General features: G+C 34.7%; 2 long non-coding RNA genes across 12 annotated transcripts in view; both read left to right on the top strand.

The window, feature by feature from the left end:
- Positions 1-11187, top strand: part of LOC144957809 (uncharacterized) — a 28319-nt gene extending 17132 nt beyond the window's left edge. The window contains exons 3-14 of one of the 9 annotated variants that reach the window (XR_013642217.1): positions 1042-1111; positions 1661-1759; positions 2229-2315; positions 2896-2983; positions 3343-3453; positions 4164-5211; positions 5918-6086; positions 6504-6583; positions 7222-7332; positions 7622-7664; positions 8036-8203; positions 11121-11187. This is a non-coding gene — a long non-coding RNA (uncharacterized LOC144957809). Of the gene's footprint in view, positions 1-1041; positions 1112-1660; positions 2316-2895; positions 2984-3342; positions 3454-4163; positions 6087-6503; positions 6584-7221; positions 7333-7621; positions 7665-8035; positions 8204-11120 lie in introns of all 9 variants that reach the window. The other 8 variants (XR_013642210.1, XR_013642229.1, XR_013642228.1 and 5 more) reach the window with 8 other exon arrangements.
- Positions 11188-14950: 3763 nt separating this feature from the next.
- On the top strand, positions 14951-24245 carry LOC144964588 (uncharacterized). 3 transcript variants are annotated; one of them, XR_013643881.1, is made up of 9 exons: positions 14951-15368; positions 15917-16015; positions 16485-16571; positions 17148-17235; positions 19349-19459; positions 19754-19796; positions 20164-20331; positions 21113-21168; positions 24184-24245. It is a non-coding gene; the product is annotated as an uncharacterized LOC144964588 (long non-coding RNA). The 3 variants fall into 3 exon arrangements; XR_013643882.1 differs by lacking the exon at positions 16485-16571; XR_013643883.1 differs by lacking the exons at positions 14951-15368; positions 15917-16015; positions 16485-16571; positions 17148-17235 and adding an exon at positions 18804-18990.
- Positions 24246-25399: the final 1154 nt, after the last annotated feature.

Here is a 25399-nt window from a genome sequence, read left to right as displayed (position 1 = left end):
TATTTCGAACCTATATGCTAGGTAAATGCTTCCGTTTACACCCCCCCCCCCCCCCCCTTCTGTGGTGCACGAATTTAGAGGTTTCTATGGGGTTCTTTTGGTTTCGTCTTCTTTCTAGGTCTACTCTGTAGGCGGACAGCATTGATTTATGTTCCCCAGATGTGATACAACCGACAAGAGAATAATTGCTTTTCAGCAATTCCAGCTTCAGAGGTTGTATGCGTGATAGTGATAGACTACTCTTACATTTTTTGTGATTCAGTTGATAATCAAAAGCGAAGATGGTATCAGTCGCCCAATGTGCAAATAAGCGTTATGCATTTAAATTGACATCAAGTCATTTCAAATCAATATGAGTAAGTAAGTAAGTGCATTTTATATTATCTTTAATCTGTTTGGCTCAGAATTGTTAGAAATTTCTAGTTGATAAAATTGTAAAATTTTACATTCTGTTCGGGTGCACATTGGGTGGGATGGAGGGAGTGGTTCGATCTTGGCATCATTTGGCGCCAAATGATGCCTTCATCGAATCCGGGTAGTCTGCTAAAGTAGCCATGTTTCAGGTTTGACCCTCTCCTTACTCATAATTTTCAGTATTTTCCCAGAATGGCAGGCTAACCCAGCAGAAAAATAGATTTTTTAGACTCAAACTCTCTACAAAACTTGTGTTCATATTAATTAAACAAAGATCATTCTTCAATGTTTGTTCCGTACAAAATAAATCTGAATAAGAAAAATGTATTGTGTCCTAACAAATGTGACGATTTTGCTGTAGGTGGTAAGGCGAGGGTTAAGAACATCACTGGGACATGGTGGAAACCCGTAGCCGCACCTCCTCGCCACGTTAATGTGGGTGTTTTCCTTAAAGGTTGATACGGAGCGGACTGGTAACGCTGAAGTGGCACGGGACCGTTTGCTGGCGGGATATAAAACGGGATCTCGGCTCCCAAATTAAAGGGGTCACAGACCTGACCAGCTGAAAAGATTAATTTTTAAAATAGTGTAACGAATTCATGTTTTGCTTTAAATCGCTTATTTCAGACATTTTAAAGGATGGAATCCAATCATTCAAATCAGTGAGATTTCATCAATAACGTGGAGCAGCTACTTGGTAAGTTGATGAGAACAATTTAATTAGACTATAATACGATTTACCATCTTTTTTTATTAGCGGTTAATTAATCAATAAAAATGGTATTGGTGAATTCAATTTTAAATTATCTCATTTTAGAGACGCACCATGGAAATCAAGCATTTTGTATATTTTGTATAATTTTGTTGTCACCATGCTGATCTGTACGTTTGTCATTTTTAGTACTTTCCTGAATCGTTATAATTCCGATGTAATGTTTTGAAAACCAAATCACATATTGAGGGAAAAAATTCCATACAGATGCCACTTCAATGACTTATTAAAGTAAAATAGTTGCTCACCTTGAATTAGTTTAGAAACAAATTGACCTCCAGCAATCAAGCCACTAAAACACGTTTTCAGTATTATCTATTTAATAATGTTAATCCTACCAGTCCAGTTTAACTTTAAACTCCGGTGAGCAACTCGATATATTTTCCAAACGTCGTTGAAGTGGTGCCTGTATATGGAATTTCTCCTCTGTCTCGGATCTACAGTGTGATTGAATTTTTGTCTTATCATCCACAGCCATATCGTGTGTGGAAGTCCTGAATCTTTAATCGGCTTCAGGCAGAATACACGGTTTGAAAGATTCAAGGAGAAAAGAACACAAAGCTTAACAATTTGGTAAATTTTTAAAAGGGAATAAACAGGTTTTGACATGGAATCAACTAACAAAGAGAAGGGGACGACCAAGAAATAGCGTTTCAACTGGAGGAAATTGAGGGACATGGAACGACACAGATGGCCCAGGAAAGAGTTGATTGGAGAAGTTGTTGACGCCTCTGCCCCACCTAGAACTTAAGGGCTTAAGTGATTAATTGTACTTAACTGCAATTGACCATCCATGTATTAGCCTAAGATGTGTCATCTCCTTTATTGTAGCTAACATGGTCGTGCGGATGTCAAGATTTGTATGTCAACTGTCTTATAGATTTGTTTTATCTGTAGTTAATGGATGTTATCCCATATATTTAAATGAAGTCTTTTTCAATATTTTCATATATGTAAATAATTTATGACTTGATTTCTACTCTTATGGATCAGTATGCTGTAACAACCGCCAACTTCCCGTTTTATTTCTTTTTCTCCACAGCTTCACACTCTTGAAATTATGATAAAGGATGTCTGGTGAATTAAATTACTTTGATGTTTTAAGATGCACGTATATATGCACATATTGGTAAGTGATCAGCTTCTTAATATCTTGCATTTAGATTGAATCATCTTTGAATCCCCACTCCCATAGTGGGCAGGGAGGCACTCATTGTGTCTCCTATTCCCCTATATGTGTTCCAACATGCTTTGTCTTTGTCTTGGAATGAGATTACTTGGTTTTGTCCTGGCCCTGACCAGATACCCTAGCTGGGAGGGGAAACAGTCAAATGTGTATTTTGGGAGATGGAGTTTTTTTTTTGCCTTATAAATCACCTCTCTGTTATGCATTGATTGTATTATTTTTTTTTTTCTATTTATAATAATTTGCAAAAATTTGAGTGTATCCCTCTTTGTGGGGACCTGTGCTTGTGTCTGGATGAGACTTTTAGGTGATCTCAAGTACTCTGAAAGTGTGCTCTCGGAATCTATATGCATTTCCTATTTGAATCGATTCCTCCTTACCTTTTCAAGGGTGCTTAAATTGTTATTCTTTAACTTACTATCCCATTTTCTTCCTTTTTACTGGTGCTGATATGACCTTAATGTATTGCAAGCGCCGTAAAACCCTTAAAAACAAACATAACCCTGATTTTTTTTCTCCACAGCCTTCACACACTCTTGAATTTATGATAAAGGATGTCTGGTGAATTAAATTACTTTGATGTTTTAAGATGCACATAAATGCACATATTGGTAAGTGATCAGGTTCTTAATATCGTGTATTTAAACTGAATCATCATTAAATCCATAAATTAGACAGGATTTTTTTAGGTGACCCCCTTGTTTTGACTTATGTCTTGATTTTTTTATTGAAGCCATCAGCGACGTGTTGTTGTCAAGCTCTGTTTGTCGTCCTTTAATGGTTGATGGTAAGGAGGAATTCAACTGTTTCATAGATTTGTTTTATCTGTATGATTAATTGATATTTGTCCCATATACGTATGCAATATTTTCATGTATGTAAATAATTTAAATGGCTTAATTTCTATTCAAAATTTATATTATGGATTAGTTTGTTGAGACAATCACTAACTTTGATTATTATTCCTCAGCTGATCAGGTGAACTAAATTACTTTGATGTTTCAAGATGAACATAAAAACAAATGGGGTGAAAAGTAGCCATTCAAAACTGGTTTTGCCATCGATATTGGACAGTCACTTGGTATGTATTTTAACATTTTAAGTTTATTTATACCCTTTTCTAATGATAATTATATTGTTGTGTTGAGTGAATTGCATTACGGCTTTTAAGATTTTGACCATGGAAATCAATTCAGTCAATGCTTCAATATTTTGTATGGTATCTTGTATAATTCTAAACATGTCAACAGCCATCATCACTTTGCTTTCTAATTAAAAATTTTTGACTGTGGATTTTAAAAGAAGGAAATGAATTTTGTAATTTTCTGCAAACCTTAATTGTGACGATTGCTAATCTCTACGTTTTTGTTCCACAGCCGTATCTAACATTTTCAATTAACCTTAAATAGAACAAATTTGGTAAGTATATATTGAATTTGGAGAAAGATGTTAACTATTAAACGTTATTTATAGCAGTTTTAAGCGTCACTTTGGGTCTAATCATTAGGAAAACCCTTCAACACATAGTTCTTAAGATATTGATAAAAACATTCTATTATCTTAGAAATAATATTATTGAAGTGCATTTTATTCTAAATATTAAACGGAGAACATTATCGAAAAGGGTACAGGAAAAGTGTGGAAAAACGGAAAGCTATTTTGCTATTTTCTCAATTTGTCATTTTTCTAGGGGTATAGGATACTGTCAAATAGTTCTCAGAATTTATTTTATGAAATTGTCTGAAAATACACAAAGATGTACATTTTATTATGTATTTTAAAAATAAACAGGAATTGAGGTGGAACCGACAAAGGAAAGTAGGAGACGGCCAAAAAATAGCTGTTCAACTGGAGGAAATCAAGGGACATGGCACCACATGGAGAGCTGGAGAGGATGGCCCAGGAAAGATTTTTGTAACATTGTTGACGCCAAAGATCCATGTACAGCTTAATGGCTTAAGTAAGTCATTATGGTTGAACTTAAACTGCAATTGATAATCCATGTAGTAGCCTAAAATGTGTGTCTATCTCCTTTATTGTAGCAATTATGGTCATAAGGATGTCATGCTCTGTCGCCCTTTAATGGTTGATGGTAAGGAGGCATTCAACTGTTTCATAGATTTATCTGTAGATAATTGGGTGTTGTCCTATATATGTATACGATATCTTTCTTTTTCAGCATGAGCATGTATTTATAATTTATATGACTTGATTTCTAATCATAATTCATATGGATCAGTATGCTGTAACAACCGCCAGCTTCCCGAATGCTTTTTTTTCTCCACGGCCTTCACACACTCTTGAATTTATGAGAAAGGGTGTCTGGTGAATTAAATTACTTTGATGATTTAAGATGCACATAAATGCACATTGGTAAGTGATCAGCTTCTTAATATCGTGTATTTAATCTGAATCATCTTTGAATCCATTAGTTTAGCTAGGATATTTTTAGGTGACCCCCTTGTTTTGACTTGGGTCTTAATTCTTTATTGTAGCAATCATCGTTGTACCGTTGTCAAGCTCTGTTTGTCGTCTAATGGTTGATGGTAAGGAGGAATTCAACTGTTTCATAGATTTGTTTTATCTGTATGATTAATTGATATTGTCCCATATACGCATGCAATATTTTCATGTATGTAAATAATTTAAATGGCTTAATTTCTATTCAAAATTTATATTATGGATTAGTTTGTTGAGACAATCACTAACTTTGATTATTATTCCTCAGCTGGTCAGGTGAACTAAATTACTTTGGTGTTTCAAGATGAACATAAAAACAAATTGGGTGAAAAGTAGACATTCAAAACTGGTTTTGCCATCGATATTGGACAGTCACTTGGTATGTATTTTAACATTTTAAGTTTATTTATACCCTTTTCTAATGATAATTATATTGTGTTGAGTGAATTGCATTACGGCTTTTAAGATTTTGACCTTGGAAATCAATTCAGTCAATGCTTCAATATTTCGTATGGTATCTTGTATAATTCTAAACATGTCACCAGCCATCATCACTTTGCTTTCTAATTAAAAATTTTTGACTGTGGATTTTAAAAAAAGGAAATGAATTTTGTAATTTTCTGCAAACCTTAATTGTGACGATTGCTAATCTCTACGTTTTTGTTCCACAGCCGTATCTAACATTTTCAATTAACCTTAAATAGAACAAATTTGGTAAGTATATATTGAATTTGGAGAAAGATGTTAACTATTAAACGTGATTTATAGCAGTTTTAAGCGTCACTCTGGGTCTAATCATTAGGAAAACCCTTCAACACATAGTTCTTAAGATATTGATAAAAACATTCTATTATCTTAGAAATAATATTATTGAAGTGCATTTTATTCTAAATATTAAACGGAGAACATTATCGAAAAGGGTACAGGAAAAGTGTGAAAAACGGAAAGCTATTTTGCTATTTTCTCAATTTGTCATTTTTCTAGGGGTATAGGATACTGTCAAATAGTTCTCAGAATTTATTTTATGAAATTGTCTGAAAATACACAAAGCTGTACATTTTATTATGCATTTTAAAAATAAACAGGAATTGAGGTGGAACCGACAAAGGAAAGTAGGAGACGGCCAAGAAATAGCTGTTCAACTGGAGGAAATCAAGGGACATGGCACCACATGGAGAGCTGGAGAGGATGGCCCAGGAAAGATTTTTGTAACATTGTTGACGCCAAAGATCCATGTACAGCTTAATGGCTTAAGTAAGTCATTATGGTTGAACTTAAACTGCAATTGATAATCCATGTAGTAGCCTAAAATGTGTGTCTATCTCCTTTATTGTAGCAATTATGGTCATAAGGATGTCATGCTCTGTCGCCCTTTACTGGTTGATGGTAAGGAGGCCGGATGGTTGGATGGGAGCATCACCCTTGAATCATATACCTATGATGTTCGCATGGGTGTACGATCCGATAGTGATGTCGTTTCTTCTTCTCTTTACTAGCCTATCCTGCTTCTTTGGTTTGTGATTGTATTTTTGACAGGGGATATTTTTTTTTCTGTAAATCTTCTGCCTGTTTGTTCTTGGTTATTTATAATTTAGCTTATGATATCTTTAGGTTATGATTTTGATTTACATTTGTACCATTTTTGTTAGATTGCTTGTTTTTTTGTTTCAGCGGTCTCTCATATAACCTCAATTGTGTTGGAAGAGACCTAAAGCAACAAACAAACAAAAGCAACAAACAAACAAAAAATGGTAAGGAGGCATTCAACTGTTTCATATGATTTATCTGTAGATAATTGGGTGTTGTCCTATATATGTATACGATATCTTTCTTTTTCAGCATGAGCATGTATTTATAATTTATATGACTTGATTTCTAATCATAATTCATATGGATCAGTATGCTGTAACAACCGCCAGCTTCCCGAATGCTTTTTTTTTCTCCACGGCCTTCACACACTCTTGAATTTATGAGAAAGGGTGTCTGGTGAATTAAACTACTTTGATGATTTAAGATGCACATAAATGCACATTGGTAAGTGATCAGCTTCTTAATATCGTGTATTTAATCTGAATCATCTTTGAATCCATTAGTTTAGCTAGGATATTTTTAGGTGACCCCCTTGTTTTGACTTGGGTCTTAATTCTTTATTGTAGCAATCATCGTTGTACCGTTGTCAAGCTCTGTTTGTCGTCTAATGGTTGATGGTAAGGAGGAATTCAACTGTTTCATAGATTTGTTTTATCTGTATGATTAATTGATATTGTCCCATATACGCATGCAATATTTTCATGTATGTAAATAATTTAAATGGCTTAATTTCTATTCAAAATTTATATTATGGATTAGTTTGTTGAGACAATCACTAACTTTGATTATTATTCCTCAGCTGGTCAGGTGAACTAAATTACTTTGATGTTTCAAGATGAACATAAAAACAAATTGTTTGAAAAGTAGACATTCAAAACTGGTTTTGCCATCGATATTGGACAGTCACTTGGTATGTATTTTAACATTTTAAGTTTATTTATACCCTTTTCTAATGATAATTATATTGTGTTGAGTGAATTGCATTACGGCTTTTAAGATTTTGACCATGGAAATCAATTCAGTCAATGCTTCAATATTTTGTATGTTATCTTGTATACTTCTAAACATGTCACAGGCCATCATCACTTTGCTTTCTAATTAAAAATTTTTGACTGGATTTTTAAAAAAGGAAATTAATTTTGTAATTTTCTGTAAACCTTAATTGTGACGATTGCTAATCTCTACGTTTTTGTCCACAGCCGTATCTAACATTTTCAATTAACCTCAAATAGAACAAATTTGGTAAGTATATATTGAATTTGGAGAAAGATGTTAACTCTTAAACGTGATTTATAGCAGTTTTAAGCGTCACTTTGGGTCTAATCATTAGGAAAACCCTTCAACACATAGTTCTTAAGATATTGATAAAAACATTCTATTATCTTAGAAATAATATTATTGAAGTGCATTTTTTTCTAAATATTAAAAGGAAAACATTATCGAAAAGGGTACAGGAAAAGTGTGAAAAACGGAAAGTTATTTTGCTATTTTCTCAATTTGTCATTTTTCTAGGGGTATAGGATACTGTCAAATAGTTCTCAGAATTTATTTTATGAAATTGTCTGAAACTGCACAAAGCTGTACATGTTATTATGTATTTTAAAAATAAACAGGAATTGAGGTGGAACTGACAAAGGAAAGTAGGAGACGGCCAAGAAATAGCTGTTCAACTGGAGGAAATCAAGGGACATGGCACCACATGAGAGCTGGAGAGGATGGCCCAGGAAAGATTTTTGTAACATTGTTGACGCCAAAGATCCATGTACAGCTTAATGGCTTAAGTAAGTCATTATGGTTGGCGGGTGGTTGGATGGGAGCATCACCCTTGAATCATATACCTATGATGTTTGCATGGGTGTACGATCCGATAGTGATGTCGTTTCTTCTTCTCTTTACTAGCCTATCCTGCTTCTTTGGTTTGTGACTGTATTTTTGACAGGGGATATTTTTTTTTCTGTAAATCTTCTGCCTGTTTGTTCTTGGTTATTTATAATTTAGCTTATGATATCTTTAGGTTATGATTTTGATTTACATTTGTACTATTTTTGTTAGATTGCTTGTTTTTTTGTTTCAGCGGTCTCTCATATAACCTCAATTGTGTTGGAAGAGACCTAAAGCAACAAACAAACAAAAAAAAACAGCCATTTTCAAGTTTGCCAATAATGGCACAAATTGACCTTGGACAAGTGAATCTAGGCAGCTCTGCTAAAGAAGTCGTTTATCAGATTTGCCTCAAGATTCACTGAACTTGGTTAAATTTTGTAGTTGCACCTCCTTGCCATGTGCAAGCGGAGGTTTTCCTGGGAGATGGGGATATGGTGCTATGCGGATTAATGTTGTGATAATCAGCTTTGGATCAGAAGGTCCTGGATTCGAGTTCCACACTGAGCAGCGTATAGTTGAGTCCATGGTAGTGGCTATTTACTCGCATCTTATCGTATTCGGGTGTAAAATGAGTACTGGCTTTAACATTCTCTGTCCAACAAAATGTATCACAACAGGCATCTCATCCAAAATGTTAAATGTTGCCATTGTCTAGGGACCCCTTAAAAAGCGCTTTGAGCACGTTTAGTGCATATAAGCTCCACATGTTTATAGTCTAGGTTGGGCAATGTTAGCAAATACCTATAGGATGTCAAATCCTATAGCTAATGGATGTCACAGACCTGAGTTGTTGTAAAAGAAAAGATTGAAAAAGGGTGAAAAGTAGCCATTCAAAACTTGTGGTCCCATTTATGTATATGAAGTCTTTCTTTTTCAGTAATTTCAGGTATGCATGCAAATAATTTATGACTCGATTTCTAATCAAAATTCATATTGATCAGTATGCTGTAATAGCCGCCAACTTCCTGATTATTTTTTTCTCTCCACAGCCTTCACACACTCTTGAATTTATGATATAGGATGACTGGTGATTTAAATTACTTTTAATCAGCTTCATATTTTGTATATAAACAATCATCTTTGAATTCATTAGTTAGCTAGGATTTTTTTATATGATGTAGCAAACATTGTACTGTTGTCAAGCTCTGTATGTCGATTGAAAAGGGTGTAAGTTGTAAGAAAAGTGAAAAATGGAAAGCATTTTGCTAATTTCTCAGTATGTCATTTTTCTAGGGGTTTGGAATACTGTGTCAAATAGTTCTCAAAATTATTCCATGAAATTGTCTGAATATCTCCACACTTATCAGCGATAAAATTGTGATTCGCAACTTGTAATGCTTTAAAACTAATCCCTTAAGCTAAAGTCGTAAAATCTCTATGGTGACACAAAATGCTACAATCTTGATAAGAGGGAGAAATATGAAGGTTATTAAATTACTTTTGCAGAAAATTTTCCACAAGATTGTTATACTTTTTGATGCCAGACCCCCGGATCTGGGCACAAAACGGATATCATTTTGTTTTTATTGTATAATGATACATAATTATTAAAACTGCTCATTATAGATCAGAAACCATCATCCCGTGTATCTAAGATGAGGGTCACTTTATCTTCATGTTCCTTGGGGCCCTTTGGTTATGCCCGTAGATGGGAGTCCTTGGCTGAGAGGGAAACAGTCAAATGTACAATATTAATTTTGGGAGATCATATTATTTTTCCGTGTGAATCATCTTTCCATTATGAGCTGCTACCTGTTTTTGTTTAGAATGTATTCATCTTGTGCTTGTGTCTGGATGGGATTTTAATGTGATCTCCACTAGAGCATTTTGTAGTTTGCAGTTTTAATTTTCTTCATTTCCTTCGTATAATCAGTTCCATTTGTCTTACCTTTTCTCGGGTGCTTTAATTGTAAATCTATTTTTAAAAATTACTATCTGTTCTTCATTTTAATGGTGCTAAAATGACCTAAAAGTGTTGCAAGCGCTGTAAAAGCTTAAATATTATACAAAACAATGAAATGTTTGTCTTTTCTAGATTATTGACATACTACATATCAAACATTAATTGTATTTCATATACATACCACAATGATAGCATTACAAACCTGGTTATGATTTCATCTGGGCAGGAAAACATTTTTTTCTTGCACGACAAATTAGTTGCAGGGCTTCATCATTGTCACTTTTATTCTTCCAAAGAAAAGATTAGATTTTAAAAAATAAACTCCAGCTCATTAAGACGTATGTCTGGAAATGATCTATATTTCATATCTACTTCGAGAGTTGCTGATTTTGTCTGGAACGAGTGATCAAATATGTCATATCAAGTGACATCATAATGGGGATTGGATCATAAGTACTTAAAGAAACATAATGATTTTAGATATAAATTTGTAAAAATGTAAAAAAAGTGTTGCTGTTAAGGGACGGGTTATACCTGTAAATAAGTACAAATAGCTGATAACCCATATATATTCAACCAAAAATAGAAAATCTGTCGATGTATTTTTACGTCTACACCACAAGTTCAGTAAGACTTTAAGGCATAACCAATTTGATATTTGGTAATCTTATTTAACTTTAAACGACGAATCCCTGAATGTTTGAAAAATCCCAAAGAATATTTGTTCCCAGGTGGTCAATTTTATATCTAGGTTATCAATGTATTGAGAAAAAATTAAATTAAAAGCAATTTCCAGACTTTGTATTTTAAAATGTTTCGAGTTCAAAAAGTGATGTTTTATTTTTGCTTACCAAGTTTATGTCATGTTTGTATCAATATTCCCAATCAATCTTTGTTGTTTTTTATTTCAGTGACTTTTTCTGACAGATCTGTGGATGCCTTGTGGAAAAGTTTACAATGAATAAAATAATTTAATCATAGTTTTCGTTTTTGTTTTGTTTATTTTTCTTTCTTTTGTTTTTTGAACTTGAGCTTTTATAGAGCACAATATCCACAAAACTTGACCAAAGCGCTTTATACTGGGCCCCTGACTTACAGCAACACCTAACGAAACATGACGCCCTGTGTGGGATTCCTGATCTCCCATAGAGGGCAGGGAGGTACTTGCTGCGTCTTCTAACCCCTTATATATGTTTTACAACTTGCTTTCTGTCTTTGTCTTGGAATGAGATTATTTGCTTTTGTCCTGGCCCTGGCCAGATGGCCTTGCTGAGAGGGGAACAGTCAAATGTTTATACATAGTTTTGGGAGATATTTTTTTCCTTGTAAATCATTTCTCTGTTATGTACTGTATTATGAACTGTTTATATATTGTATATGATTTGTAAACATTTTGAGTGTATTCCTCTTAGTTGGGACCTATGCTTGTGTCTGGATGTGATCTCGAACTAAGTACTTTGATAGTGTGCTCTTGGAATCTCCATCTGTTTCCTATATGAACAAATTTCATTTGGTCTTACCTTTTCTTGGGTGCTTTAATTGTAATTGTAGAACTTTTCACGCTGATATAACCTTAATGTGTTGCAAGCGCTGTAAAATCCTTAAAAACAAACAAAACATGACTCCTCTGGGTGGGGCTCCTGACTTCCCGTAGTGGGCAGAGGGTACTGTGTCTTCGATCCCTGAGTGGGGTTCCTGACCTCCCATAGTGGGCTGGGGGTACTGTCTTCTATCCCTGAGTGGGGTTCCTGACCTCCCATAGTAGGCTGGGGGGTTCATTTTCTTCTTTTTTACTGGTGCTGATAAGACCTCAAGTGCCGTAAACCCTTAAGAACAAACAATTTAAAACAAAACAAAAAAACCTGTTGGCGATATTACAATTTTTCTGACAGACGTTGTTAATGGCCCAGGTACTCATTTTACATCAGAGTACGGTGAATGTGAGTAAAGAGCCTTTACCAAGGACTCAACTATGCGCAGAGCGAGGCTTGAACACAGGACCCTCCAATTCAAAAGTGAGTTTCGTACCACGAGACAACATAGCCTCACGTGGGTTTTTCTTATTTATTTAGTGAAGTGAATTTGGGGGTGGGGTAGCTTGAGGTCACTCTTGATGCCCATTTTCTTGATGGGCTCATGTGATCTCAGATCAAGATCTCTGGATAGATTTCTCTTGATATAAACTTCTGTATCCACTTCTGTTATCTCTATTTCAGCTTTTCTTTTTGGGTGTTTTTTAAAAATCTGGATGGGGTTCCTGACCTCCCATAGTGTGCAGGGAGACACTTAACTGCGCCTTCTATGGGATGAGATTACTTGGTTTTGTCCTGGCCCTGGCCGGATACCTTGCTGGGAAGGAAACAGTCAAATGTATAGTTTTGGGTGATGGTATTTTTGTCTTGTATTCATCTGTTATGTACTATATTTTGTTTACATACTAATACTATACACGTGTAAGTATTTGAATCTGTTCCTCTTGGTGTGCTCTTGGAATCTACATCGGTTTCCACATTTGAACCAATTCACCTTCTTCTTACCTTTTCTTGGGTGCTTTAATTGTAATTCTAGAACTTTTTTACTATCCACTTTCTTTCTTTTTACTGGTGCTAAGATGACAACTTTCTCCATACCAACCAAAGGAAAATCGTCACATTCGTTACGATGCAGTCATTTTTTCTTATTCCGATTTCATTTTGTTAGTTTTATAGCCATAAAAACTCAACACTGTGTTGCAGAGCTCATTTTTCTGAACAAAATATAGAATATACTCGTTACTATTCTGTTTGAAAAATGTATTTTTGTGTTGGGTGAGTACGAAGTTTCGGGTAAAATTCTGAAAATAACTGGCAAGGAGACAGTTAATGTGGTGCAAGCGCTGTAAAACCCTTAAATTTAACTCGTGATACAAAATACCTCTCAGAAGTGATGGACTCAACACTTACGTTTTCTCTTCTCTTCCCCTTTATCATTTGTCCTGTCGATATGAACTTGATTTTGCAATGGATTGAGTTGTTTTATGAGGGCTTGGCCTTGATTTTTTTTCTTGGAAGGAGACGGATGGAGTGGGGTCTTCTGACCTCCCATAATGTCTTCTATCCCCCAGAGATGTTATCCCTTTCCATGTTACTGTCTTTATTGGAGATAAAGATAGAGTAAATCTGACTCATGAATGAACACAAAACAAACGACGTTTCGGCCCTTGGCCTTTATCAAGTAAACGTAGAATACATTAGATTGTCATAATAATATAGGCGAAATGACTGTCTCTCTGCTCATCTGCTGCTTGCAAGTTCAAAGCACTTACTTTGTCTTTTCTTGCTCCAGCTTGAAACCGTTTTTTTTTTTTTTTGTTTTATCAAGGACCTGTCTGGTATCCATCTCGCCGTTTATGAATGGGATCGATCTATATTCATGTTTTCGTCCAACCAAGTCATCAATCACATGATTTGTTGAAGTCCAACGATTGGATATTTCTTAACAAATGTAAACAAGCTGCTTTGTTTATGAAAGTTATAAACATACCCATGTGTCAAGCTGAACACAATGGCCAATCGTGACGTGAAAGCTGTGAAAACTTTTCACTTTGTGGGTCATTTTGAGCACGCTTTGCAATGTGACCAATGCCCTCGAGCACATGGAAAGGGAATATAGATCATGCCCATTAAAATCAACAGAAAGTAGAAATTAATGTAGCTACGACACCGCCATTTGACTCCGTTATCCCTTAACATATAAATGTTTAAGCGTTTGAATAAAATAATCACCAGTTATGCACGCCAGATCAGTCGCAGCCACACAATAAATTACCATGTGCGACTTAAATATTTCATGGTGTAGCATTTGTTCTTGTATTTCACAACGACGGACGCCAAGATGGATTCAAGGAGGATCAAGACCATTCGAGGATTATTCTTTTTTTCAGGATCTTTTTTTTTCAGGTAAAACGTTACCATCTCCGCAATTGTTTATCATAATCTGAATCACCAACAGCTACATCGGTGGCGGCGACCACTTGTAGCATGTTGAACTGCGCTACGTGAATGCATATATTTCGAACCTATATGCTAGGTAAATGCTTCCGTTTACCCCCCCCCCTCCCCCCCCCCTTCTGTGGTGCACGAATTTAGAGGTTTCTATGGGGTTCTTTTGGTTTCGTCTTCTTTCTAGGTCTACTCTGTAGGCGGACAGCATTGATTTATGTTCCCCAGATGTGATACAACCGACAAGAGAATAATTGCTTTTCAGCAATTCCAGCTTCAGAGGTTGTATGCGTGATAGTGATAGACTACTCTTACATTTTTTGTGATTCAGTTGATAATCAAAAGCGAAGATGGTATCAGTCGCCCAATGTGCAAATAAGCGTTATGCATTTAAATTGACATCAAGTCATTTCAAATCAATATGAGTAAGTAAGTAAGTGCATTTTATATTATCTTTAATCTGTTTGGCTCAGAATTGTTAGAAATTTCTAGTTGATAAAATTGTAAAATTTTACATTCTGTTCGGGTGCACATTGGGTGGGATGGAGGGAGTGGTTCGATCTTGGCATCATTTGGCGCCAAATGATGCCTTCATCGAATCCGGGTAGTCTGCTAAAGTAGCCATGTTTCAGGTTTGACCCTCTCCTTACTCATAATTTTCAGTATTTTCCCAGAATGGCAGGCTAACCCAGCAGAAAAATAGATTTTTTAGACTCAAACTCTCTACAAAACTTTGTTCATATTAATTAAACAAAGATCATTCTTCAATGTTTGTTCCGTACAAAATAAATCTGAATAAGAAAAATGTATTGTGTCCTAACAAATGTGACGATTTTGCTGTAGGTGGTAAGGCGAGGGTTAAGAACATCACTGGGACATGGTGGAAACCCGTAGCCGCACCTCCTCGCCACGTTAATGTGGGTGTTTTCCTTAAAGGTTGATACGGAGCGGACTGGTAACGCTGAAGTGGCACGGGACCGTTTGCTGGCGGGATATAAAACAGGATCTCGGCTCCCAAATTAAAGGGGTCACAGACCTGACCAGCTGAAAAGATTAATTTTTAAAATAGTGTAACGAATTCATGTTTTGCTTTAAATCGCTTATTTCAGACATTTTAAAGGATGGAATCCAATCATTCAAATCAGTGAGATTTCATCAATAACGTGGAGCAGCTACTTGGTAAGTTGATGAGAACAATTTAATTAGACTATAATACGATTTACCATCTTTTTTTATTAGCGGTTAATTAATCAATAAAAATGGTATTGGTGAATTCAATTTTAAATTATCTCATTTTAGAGACGCACCATGGAAATCAAGCATTTTGTATATTTTGTATAATTTTGTTGTCACCATGCTGATCTGTACGTTTGTCATTTTTAGTACTTTCCTGAATCGTTATAATTCCGATGTAATGTTTTGAAAACCAAATCACATATTGAGGGAAAAAATTCCATACAGATGCCACTTCAATGACTTATTAAAGTAAAATAGTTGCTCACCTTGAATTAGTTTAGAAACAAATTGACCTCCAGCAATCAAGCCACTAAAACACGTTTTCAGTATTACTATTTAATAATGTTAATCCTACCAGTCCAGTTTAACTTTAAACTCCGGTGAGCAACTCGATATATTTTCCAAACGTCGTTGAAGTGGTGCCTGTATATGGAATTTCTCCTCTGTCTCGGATCTACAATGTGATTGAATTTTTGTCTTATTATCCACAGCCATATCGTGTGTGGAAGTCCTGAATCTTTAATCGGCTTCAGGCAGAATACACGGTTTGAAAGATTCAAGGAGAAAAGAACACAAAGCTTAACAATTTGGTAAATTTTTAAAAGGGAATAAACAGGTTTTGACATGGAATCAACTAACAAAGAGAAGGGGACGACCAAGAAATAGCGTTTCAACTGGAGGAAATTGAGGGACATGGAACGACACAGATGGCCCAGGAAAGAGTTGATTGGAGAAGTTGTTGACGCCTCTGCCCCACCTAGAACTTAAGGGCTTAAGTGATTAATTGTACTTAACTGCAATTGACCATCCATGTATTAGCCTAAGATGTGTCATCTCCTTTATTGTAGCTAACATGGTCGTGCGGATGTCAAGATTTGTATGTCAACTGTCTTATAGATTTGTTTTATCTGTAGTTAATGGATGTTATCCCATATATTTAAATGAAGTCTTTTTCAATATTTTCATATATGTAAATAATTTATGACTTGATTTTTACTCATATGGATCAGTATGCTGTAACAACCGCCAACTTCCTGTTTTATTTCTTTTTCTCCACAGCTTCACACTCTTGAAATTATGATAAAGGATGTCTGGTGAATTGAATTACTTTGATGTTTTAAGATGCACGTATATATGCACATATTGGTAAGTGATCAGCTTCTTAATATCTTGCATTTAGATTGAATCATCTTTGAATCCCCACTCCCATAGTGGGCAGGGAGGCACTCATTGTGTCTCCTATTCCCCTATATGTGTTCCAACATGCTTTGTCTTTGTCTTGGAATGAGATTACTTGGTTTTGTCCTGGCCCTGACCAGATACCCTAGCTGGGAGGGGAAACAGTCAAATGTGTATTTTGGGAGATGGAGTTTTTTTTTGCCTTATAAATCACCTCTCTGTTATGCATTGATTGTATTATTTTTTTTTCTATTTATAATAATTTGCAAAAATTTGAGTGTATCCCTCTTTGTGGGGACCTGTGCTTGTGTCTGGATGAGACTTTTAGGTGATCTCAAGTACTCTAAAGTGTGCTCTCGGACTCTAATGCTTTCCTATTTGAATCGATTCTCCGTCTTACTTTTTCCAGGGTGCTTAAATTGTTATTCTTTAACTTACTATCCCATTTTCTTCCTTTTTACTGGTGCTGATATGACCTTAATGTATTGCAAGCGCCGTAAAACCCTTAAAAACAAACATAACCCTGATTTTTTTTCTCCACAGCCTTCACACACTCTTGAATTTATGATAAAGGATGTCAGGTGAATTAAATTACTTTGATGTTTTAAGATGCACATAAATGCACATATTGGTAAGTGATCAGGTTCTTAATATCGTGTATTTAAACTGAATCATCATTAAATCCATAAGTTAGAAGGATTTTTTTAGGTGACCCCTTGTTTTGACTTATGTCTTGATTTTTTTTATTGAAGCCATCAGCGACGTGTTGTTGTCAAGCTCTGTTTGTCGTCCTTTAATGGTTGATGGTAAGGAGGAATTCAACTGTTTCATAGATTTGTTTTATCTGTATGATTAATTGATATTTGTCCCATATACGTATGCAATATTTTCATGTGTGTAAATAATTTAAATGGCTTAATTTCTATTCAAAATTTATATTATGGATTAGTTTGTTGAGACAATCACTAACTTTGATTATTATTCCTCAGCTGATCAGTGAACTAAATTACTTTGATGTTTCAAGATGAACATAAAAACAAATTGGGTGAAAAGTAGCCATTCAAAACTGGTTTTGCCATCGATATTGGACAGTCACTTGGTATGTATTTTAACATTTTAAGTTTATTTATACCCTTTTCTAATGATAATTATATTGTTGTGTTGAGTGAATTGCATTACGCTTTCAAGATTTTGACCATGGAAATCAATTCAGTCAATGCTTCAATATTTTGTATGGTATCTTGTATAATTCTAAACATGTCACCAGCCATCATCACTTTGCTTTCTAATTAAAAATTTTTGACTGTGGATTTTAAAAAAAGGAAATGAATTTTGTAATTTTCTGTAAACCTTAATTGTGACGATTGCTAATCTCTACGTTTTGTTCCACAGCCGTATCTAACATTTTCAATTAACCTTAAATAGAACAAATTTGGTAAGTATATATTGAATTGGAGAAAGATGTTAACTATTAAACGTTATTTATAGCAGTTTTAAGCGTCACTTTGGGTCTAATCATTAGGAAAACCCTTCAACACATAGTTCTTAATATATTGATAAAAACATTCTATTATCTTAGAAATAATATTATTGAAGTGCATTTTATTCTAAATATTAAACGGAGAACATTATCGAAAAGGTACAGGAAAAGTGTGAAAAACGGAAAGTTATTTTGCTATTTTCTCAATTTGTCATTTTTCTAGGGGTATAGGATACTGTCAAATAGTTCTCAGAATTTATTTTATGAAATTGTCTGAAAATACACAAAGCTGTACATTTTATTATGTATTTTAAAAATAAACAGGAATTGAGGTGGAACCGACAAAGGAAAGTACGGGACGGCCAAGAACTAGCTGTTCAACTGGAGGAAATCAAGGGACATGGCACCACATGGAGAGCTGGAGAGGATGGCCCAGGAAAGATTTTTGTAAAATTGTTGACGCCAAAGATCCATGTACAGCTTAATGGCTTAAGTAAGTCATTATGGTTGAACTTAAACTGCAATTGATAATCCATGTAGTAGCCTAAAATGTGTGTCTATCTCCTTTATTGTTGCAATTATGGTCATAAGGATGTCATGCTCTGTCGCCCTTTAATGGTTGATGGCAAGGAGGCATTCAACTGTTTCATAGATTTATCTGTAGATAATTGGGTGTTGTCCTGTATATGTATACGATACCTTTCTTTTTCAGCATGAGCATGTATTTATAATTTATATGACTTGATTTCTAATCATAATTCATATGGATCAGTATGCTGTAACAACCGCCAGCTTCCCGAATGCTTTTTTTTCTCCACGGCCTTCACACACTCTTGAATTTATGAGAAAGGGTGTCTGGTGAATTAAATTACTTTGATGATTTAAGATGCACATAAATGCACATTGGTAAGTGATCAGCTTCTTAATATCGTGTATTTAATCTGAATCATCTTTGAATCCATTAGTTTAGCTAGGATATTTTTAGGTGACCCCCTTGTTTTGCTTGGGTCTTAATTCTTTATTGTAGCAATCATCGTTGTACCGTTGTCAAGCTCTGTTTGTCGTCCTCTAATGGTTGATGGTAAGGAGGAATTCAACTGTTTCATAGATTTGTTTTATCTGTATGATTAATTGATATTGTCCCATATAACGCATGCAATATTTTCATGTATGTAAATAATTTAAATGGCTTAATTTCTATTCAAAATTTATATTATGGATTAGTTTGTTGAGACAATCACTAACTTTGATTATTATTCCTCAGCTGGTCAGGTGAACTAAATTACTTTGATGTTTCAAGATGAACATAAAAACAAATTGGGTGAAAAGTAGACATTCAAAACTGGTTTTGCCATCGATATTGGACAGTCACTTGGTATGTATTTTAACATTTTAAGTTTATTTATACCCTTTTCTAATGATAATTATATTGTGTTGAGTGAATTAATTGCATTACGGCTTTTAAGATTTTGACCATGGAAATCAATTCAGTCAGTGCTTCAATATTTTGTATGTTATCTTGTATAATTCTAAACATGTCACCAGCCATCATCACTTTGCTTTCTAATTAAAAATTTTTGACTGGATTTTAAAAAAAGGAAATGAATTTTGTAATTTTCTGTAAACCTTAATTATGACGAATGCTAATCTCTACGTTTTTGTTCCACAGCCGTATCTAACATTTTCAATTAACCTCAAATAGAACAAATTTGGTAAGTATATATTGAATTTGGAGAAAGATGTTAACTATTAAGCGTGATTTATAGCAGTTTTAAGCGTCACTTTGGGTCTAATCAATAGGAAAACCCTTCAACACATAGTTCTTAAGATATTGATAAAAACATTCTATTATCTTAGAAATAATATTATTGAAGTGCATTTTTCTCTAAATATTAAACGGAAAACATTATCGAAAAGGGTACAGGAAAAGTGTGAAAAACGGAAAGTTATTTTGCTATTTTCTCAATTTGTCATTTTCTAGGGGTATAGGATACTGTCAAATAGTTCTCAGAATTTATTTTATGAAATTGTCTGAAACTACACAAAGCTGTACATGTTATGTATTTTAATAATAAACAGGAATTGAGGTGGAACTGACAAAGGAAAGTAGGGGACGGCCAAGAAATAGCTGTTCAACTGGAGGAAATCAAGGGACATGGCACCACATGAGAGCTGGAGAGGATGGCCCAGGAAAGAGTTTTGTAACATTGTTGACGCCAAAGATCCATGTAGAGCTTAATGGCTTAAGTAAGTCATTATGGTTGAACTTAAACTGCAATTGATAAACCATGTAGTAGCCTAAAATGTGTGTCTATCTCCTTTATTGTAGCAATTATGGTCATAAGGATGTCATGCTCTGTCGCCCTTTAATGGTTGATGGTAAGGAGGCATTCAACTGTTTCATAGATTTATCTGTAGATAATTGGGTGTTGTCCTATATATGTATACGATATCTTTCTTTTTCAGTATAAGCATGTATTTATAATTTATATGACTTGATTTCTAATCATAATTCATATGGATCAGTATGCTGTAACAACCGCCAGCTTCCCGAATGCTTTTTTTTCTCCACGGCCTTCACACACTCTTGAATTTATGAGAAAGGGTGTCTGGTGAATTAAATTACTTTGATGATTTAAGATGCACATAAATGCACATTGGTAAGTGATCAGCTTCTTAATATCGTGTATTTAATCTGAATCATCTTTGAATCCATTAGTTTAGCTAGGATATTTTTAGGTGACCCCCTTGTTTTGACTTGGGTCTTAATTCTTTATTGTAGCAATCATCGTTGTACCGTTGTCAAGCTCTATTTGTCGTCCTCTAATGGTTGATGGTAAGGAGGAATTCAACTGTTTCATAGATTTGTTTTATCTGTATGATTAATTGATATTGTCCCATTTATTATGACATCTTTCCTTTTTAATGTTTTCATGTATGTAAATAATTTACACAACTTAATTTCTATTCAAAATTCATATTTTGGATTAGTATGTTTTGACAATCACTAACTTTGATTATTCCTCAGCTGGACAGGTGAACTAAATTACTTTGATGTTTCAAGATGCACATAAACACAAATTGGTAGGTAGTCAACCTAATATCAATTACTTAAACGAATCATTAAAAAAATCTTGTTACGTTTACCTTGGATGATTTTAGGTGACCCCTTGTTTTGACTTATATTCCCTATGTGTCAATGATTTCCAGCACGGAAACTGTCATAAAGTTCAGTTTTAGGAGTTGTATACTTCATACGTTTGAGACTCACTGTGATAATTGAAAACAAAGATGGTAACAATGCTACCCAACGTGCAATGGTATATTTATACGTTAAACATTTCAACGAGAACATCATTTCAAATTAAGCATTTGTAATATAATATATTTATGTGCATTTTATTCTATATCTTTAATTTCATGTTTGTCTCAGTGTTAAGCATTTTACTTTTCCAATTGATGAGGAATGTTTTACTTTTAGTTTTACATTTGTGTGAAGCGTACAACAGCCATTTTCAAGTTTGCCAATAATGGCACAAATTGACCTTGTACAAGTGAATCTAGGCAGCTCTGCTAAAGAAGTCGTGTATCAGGTTTGCCTCAAGATTCACTGAACTTGGTTAAATTTTGTAGTTGCACCTCCTTGCCATGTGCAAGCGGAGGTTTTCCTGGGAGATGGGTATATGGTGCTATGTGGATTAATGTTGTGATAATCAGCTTCGGATCAGAAGGTCCTGGATTCGAGTTCCACACTGAGCAGCATATAGTTGAGTCCATGGTAGTGGCTCTTTACTCACATCTTATCGTATTCGGGTGTAAAATGAGTACTGGCTTTAACATTCTCTGTCCAACAAAATGTATCACAACAGGCATCTCATCCAAAATGTTAAATGTTGCCATTGTCTAGGGACCCCTTAAAAAGCGCTTTGAGCACGTTTAGTGCTATTGCGCTATATATAAGCTCCACATGTTTATAGTCTAGGTTGGGCAATGTTAGCAAATACCTATAGGATGTCAAATCCTATAGCTAATGGATGTCACAGACCTGAGTTGTAAAAGAAAAGATTGTAGTATAATTTTTGTCTCTTTTATTTACAATCTCAAAACATTTAAAAAGGGTGAAAAGTAGCCATTCAAAACTTGTGGTCCCATTTATGTATATGAAGTCTTTCTTTTTCAGTAATTTCAGGTATGCATGCAAATAATTTATGACTCGATTTCTAATCAAAATTCATATTGATCAGTATGCTGTAATAGCCGCCAACTTCCTGATTATTTTTTTCTCTCCACAGCCTTCACACACTCTTGGATTTATGATATAGGATGACTGGCGATTTAAATTACTTTTAATCAGCTTCATATTTTGTATATAAACAATCATCTTTGAATTCATTAGTTAGCTAGGATTTTTTTATATGATGTAGCAAACATTGTACTGTTGTCAAGCTCTGTATGTCGATCGAAAAGGGTGTAAGTTGTGCATTTTGCTAATTTCTCAGTATGTCATTTTTCTAGGGGTTTGGAATACTGTGTCAAATAGTTCTCAAAATTATTCCATGAAATTGTCTGAATATCTCCACACTTATCAGCGATAAAATTTTGATTCGCAACTTGTAATGCTTTAAAACTAATCCCTTAAGCTAAAGCCGTAAAATCTCTATGGTGACACAAAATGCTACAATCTTGATAAGAGGGAGGAATATGAAGGTTATTAAATTACTTTTGCAGAAAATTTTCCACAAGATTGTTATACTTTTTGATGCCAGACCCCCGGATCTGGGCACAAAACGGATATCATTTTGTTTTTATTGTATAATGATACATAATTATTAAAACTGCTCATTATAGATCAGAAACCATCATCCCGTGTATCTAAGATGAGGGTCACTTTATCTTCATGTGCCTTGGGGCCCTTTGGTTATGCCCGTAGATGGGAGTCCTTGGCTGAGAGGGAAACAGTCAAATGACAATATTAATTTTGGGAGATCATATTATTTTTCCGTGTGAATCATCTTTCCATTATGAGCTGCTACCTGTTTTTGTTTAGAATGTATTCATCTTGTGCTTGTGTCTGGATGGGATTCTAATGTGATCTCCACTAGAGCATTTTGTAGTTTGCAGTTTTAATTTTCTTCATTTCCTTCGTATAATCAGTTCCATTTGTCTTACCTTTTCTCGGGTGCTTTAATTGTAAATCTATTTTTAAAAATTACTATCTGTTCTTCATTTTAATGGTGCTAAAATGACCTAAAAGTGTTGCAAGCGCTGTAAAAGCTTAAATATTATACAAAACAATGAAATGTTTGTCTTTTCTAGATTATTGACATACTACATATCAAACATTAATTGTATTTCATATACATACCACAATGATAGCATTACAAACCTGGTTATGATTTCATCTGGGCAGGAAAACATTTTTTTCTTGCACGACAAATTAGTTGCAGGGCTTCATCATTGTCACTTTTATTCTTCCAAAGAAAAGATTAGATTTTAAAAAATAAACTCCAGCTCATTAAGACGTATGTCTGGAAATGACCTATATTTCATATCTACTTCGAGAGTTGCTGATTTTGTCTGGAACGAGTGATCAAATATGTCATATCAAGTGACATCATAATGGGGATTGGATCATAAGAACTTAAAGAAACATAATGATTTTAGATATAAATTTGTAAAAATGTAAAAAAAAGTGTTGCTGTTAAGGGACGGGTTATAATACCTGTAAATAAGTACAAATAGCTGATAACCCATATATATTCAACCAAAAATAGAAAATCTGTCGATGTATTTTTACGTCTACACCACAAGTTCAGTATGACTTTAAGGCATAACCAATTTGATATTTGGTAATCTTATTTAACTTTAAACGACGAATCCCTGAATGTTAGAAAAATCCCAAAGAATATTTGTTCCCAGGTGGTCAATTTTATATCTGGGTTATCAATGTATTGAGAAAAAATTAAATTAAAAGCAATTTCCAGACTTTGTATTTTAAAATGTTTTGAGTTCAAAAAGTGATGTTTTATTTTTGCTTACCAAGTTTATGTCATGTTTGTATCAATATTCCCAATCAATCTTTGTTGTTTTTTATTTCAGTGGCTTTTTCTGACAGATCTGTGGATGCCTTGTGGAAAAGTTTACAATGAATAAAATAATTTAATCATAGTTTTCGTTTTTGTTTTGTTTATTTTTCTTTCTTTTGTTTTTTGAACTTGAGCTTTTATAGAGCACAATATCCACAAAACTTGACCAAAGCGCTTTATACTGGGCCCTGACTTACAGCAACACCTAACGAAACATGACGCCCTGGGTGGGATTCCTGATCTCCCATAGTGGGCAGGGAGGTACTTGCTGCGTCTTCTAACCCCTTATATATGTTTTACAACTTGCTTTCTGTCTTTGTCTTGGAATGAGATTATTTGCTTTTGTCCTGGCCCTGGCCAGATGGCCTTGCTGAGAGGGGAACAGTCAAATGTTTATACACAGTTTTGGGAGATATTTTTTTCCTTGTAAATCATTTCTCTGTTATGTACTGTATTATGAACTGTTTATATATTGTATATGATTTGTAAACATTTTGAGTGTATTCCTCTTAGTTGGGACCTATGCTTGTGTCTGGATGAGATTTTTAGGTGATCTCGAACTAAGTACTTTGAAAGTGTGCTCTTGGAATCTACATCTGTTTCCTATATGAACAAATTTCATTTTGTCTTACCTTTTCTTGGGTGCTTTAATTGTAATTGTAGAACTTTTCACGCTGATATAACCTTAATGTGTTGCAAGCGCTGTAAAATCCTTAAAAACAAACAAAACATGACTCCTCTGGGTGGGGTTCCTGACTTCCCGTAGTGGGCAGGGGGTACTGTGTCTTCTATCCCTGAGTGGGGTTCCTGACCTCCCATAGTGGGCTGGGGGGTACTGTGTCTTCTATCCCTGAGTGGGGTTCCTGACCTCCCATAGTAGGCTGGGGGGTTCATTTTCTTCTTTTTTACTGGTGCTGATAAGACCTCAAGTGCCGTAAACCCTTAAGAACAAACAATTTAAAACAAAACAAAAAACCTGTTGGCGATATTACAATTTTTCTGACAGACGTTGTTAATGGCCCAGGTACTCATTTTACATCAGAGTACGGTGAATGTGAGTAAAGAGCCTTTACCAAGGACTCAACTATGCGCAGAGCGAGGCTTGAACACAGGACCCTCCAATTCAAAAGCGAGTTTCGTACCACGAGACAACATAGCCTCACGTGGGTTTTTTCTTATTTATTTAGTGAAGTGAATTTGGGGGTGGGGTAGCTTGAGGTCACTCTTGA

This window comes from Berghia stephanieae, chromosome 1, assembly GCF_034508935.2.
Source record: "Berghia stephanieae isolate SIO BIC M18660-M18661 chromosome 1, UCSD_Bste_1.3, whole genome shotgun sequence".
In the NCBI taxonomy this organism is placed as follows: Eukaryota; Metazoa; Mollusca; class Gastropoda; order Nudibranchia; family Aeolidiidae; genus Berghia; species Berghia stephanieae.
This window is presented reverse-complemented; position numbering and strand designations above follow the sequence as displayed.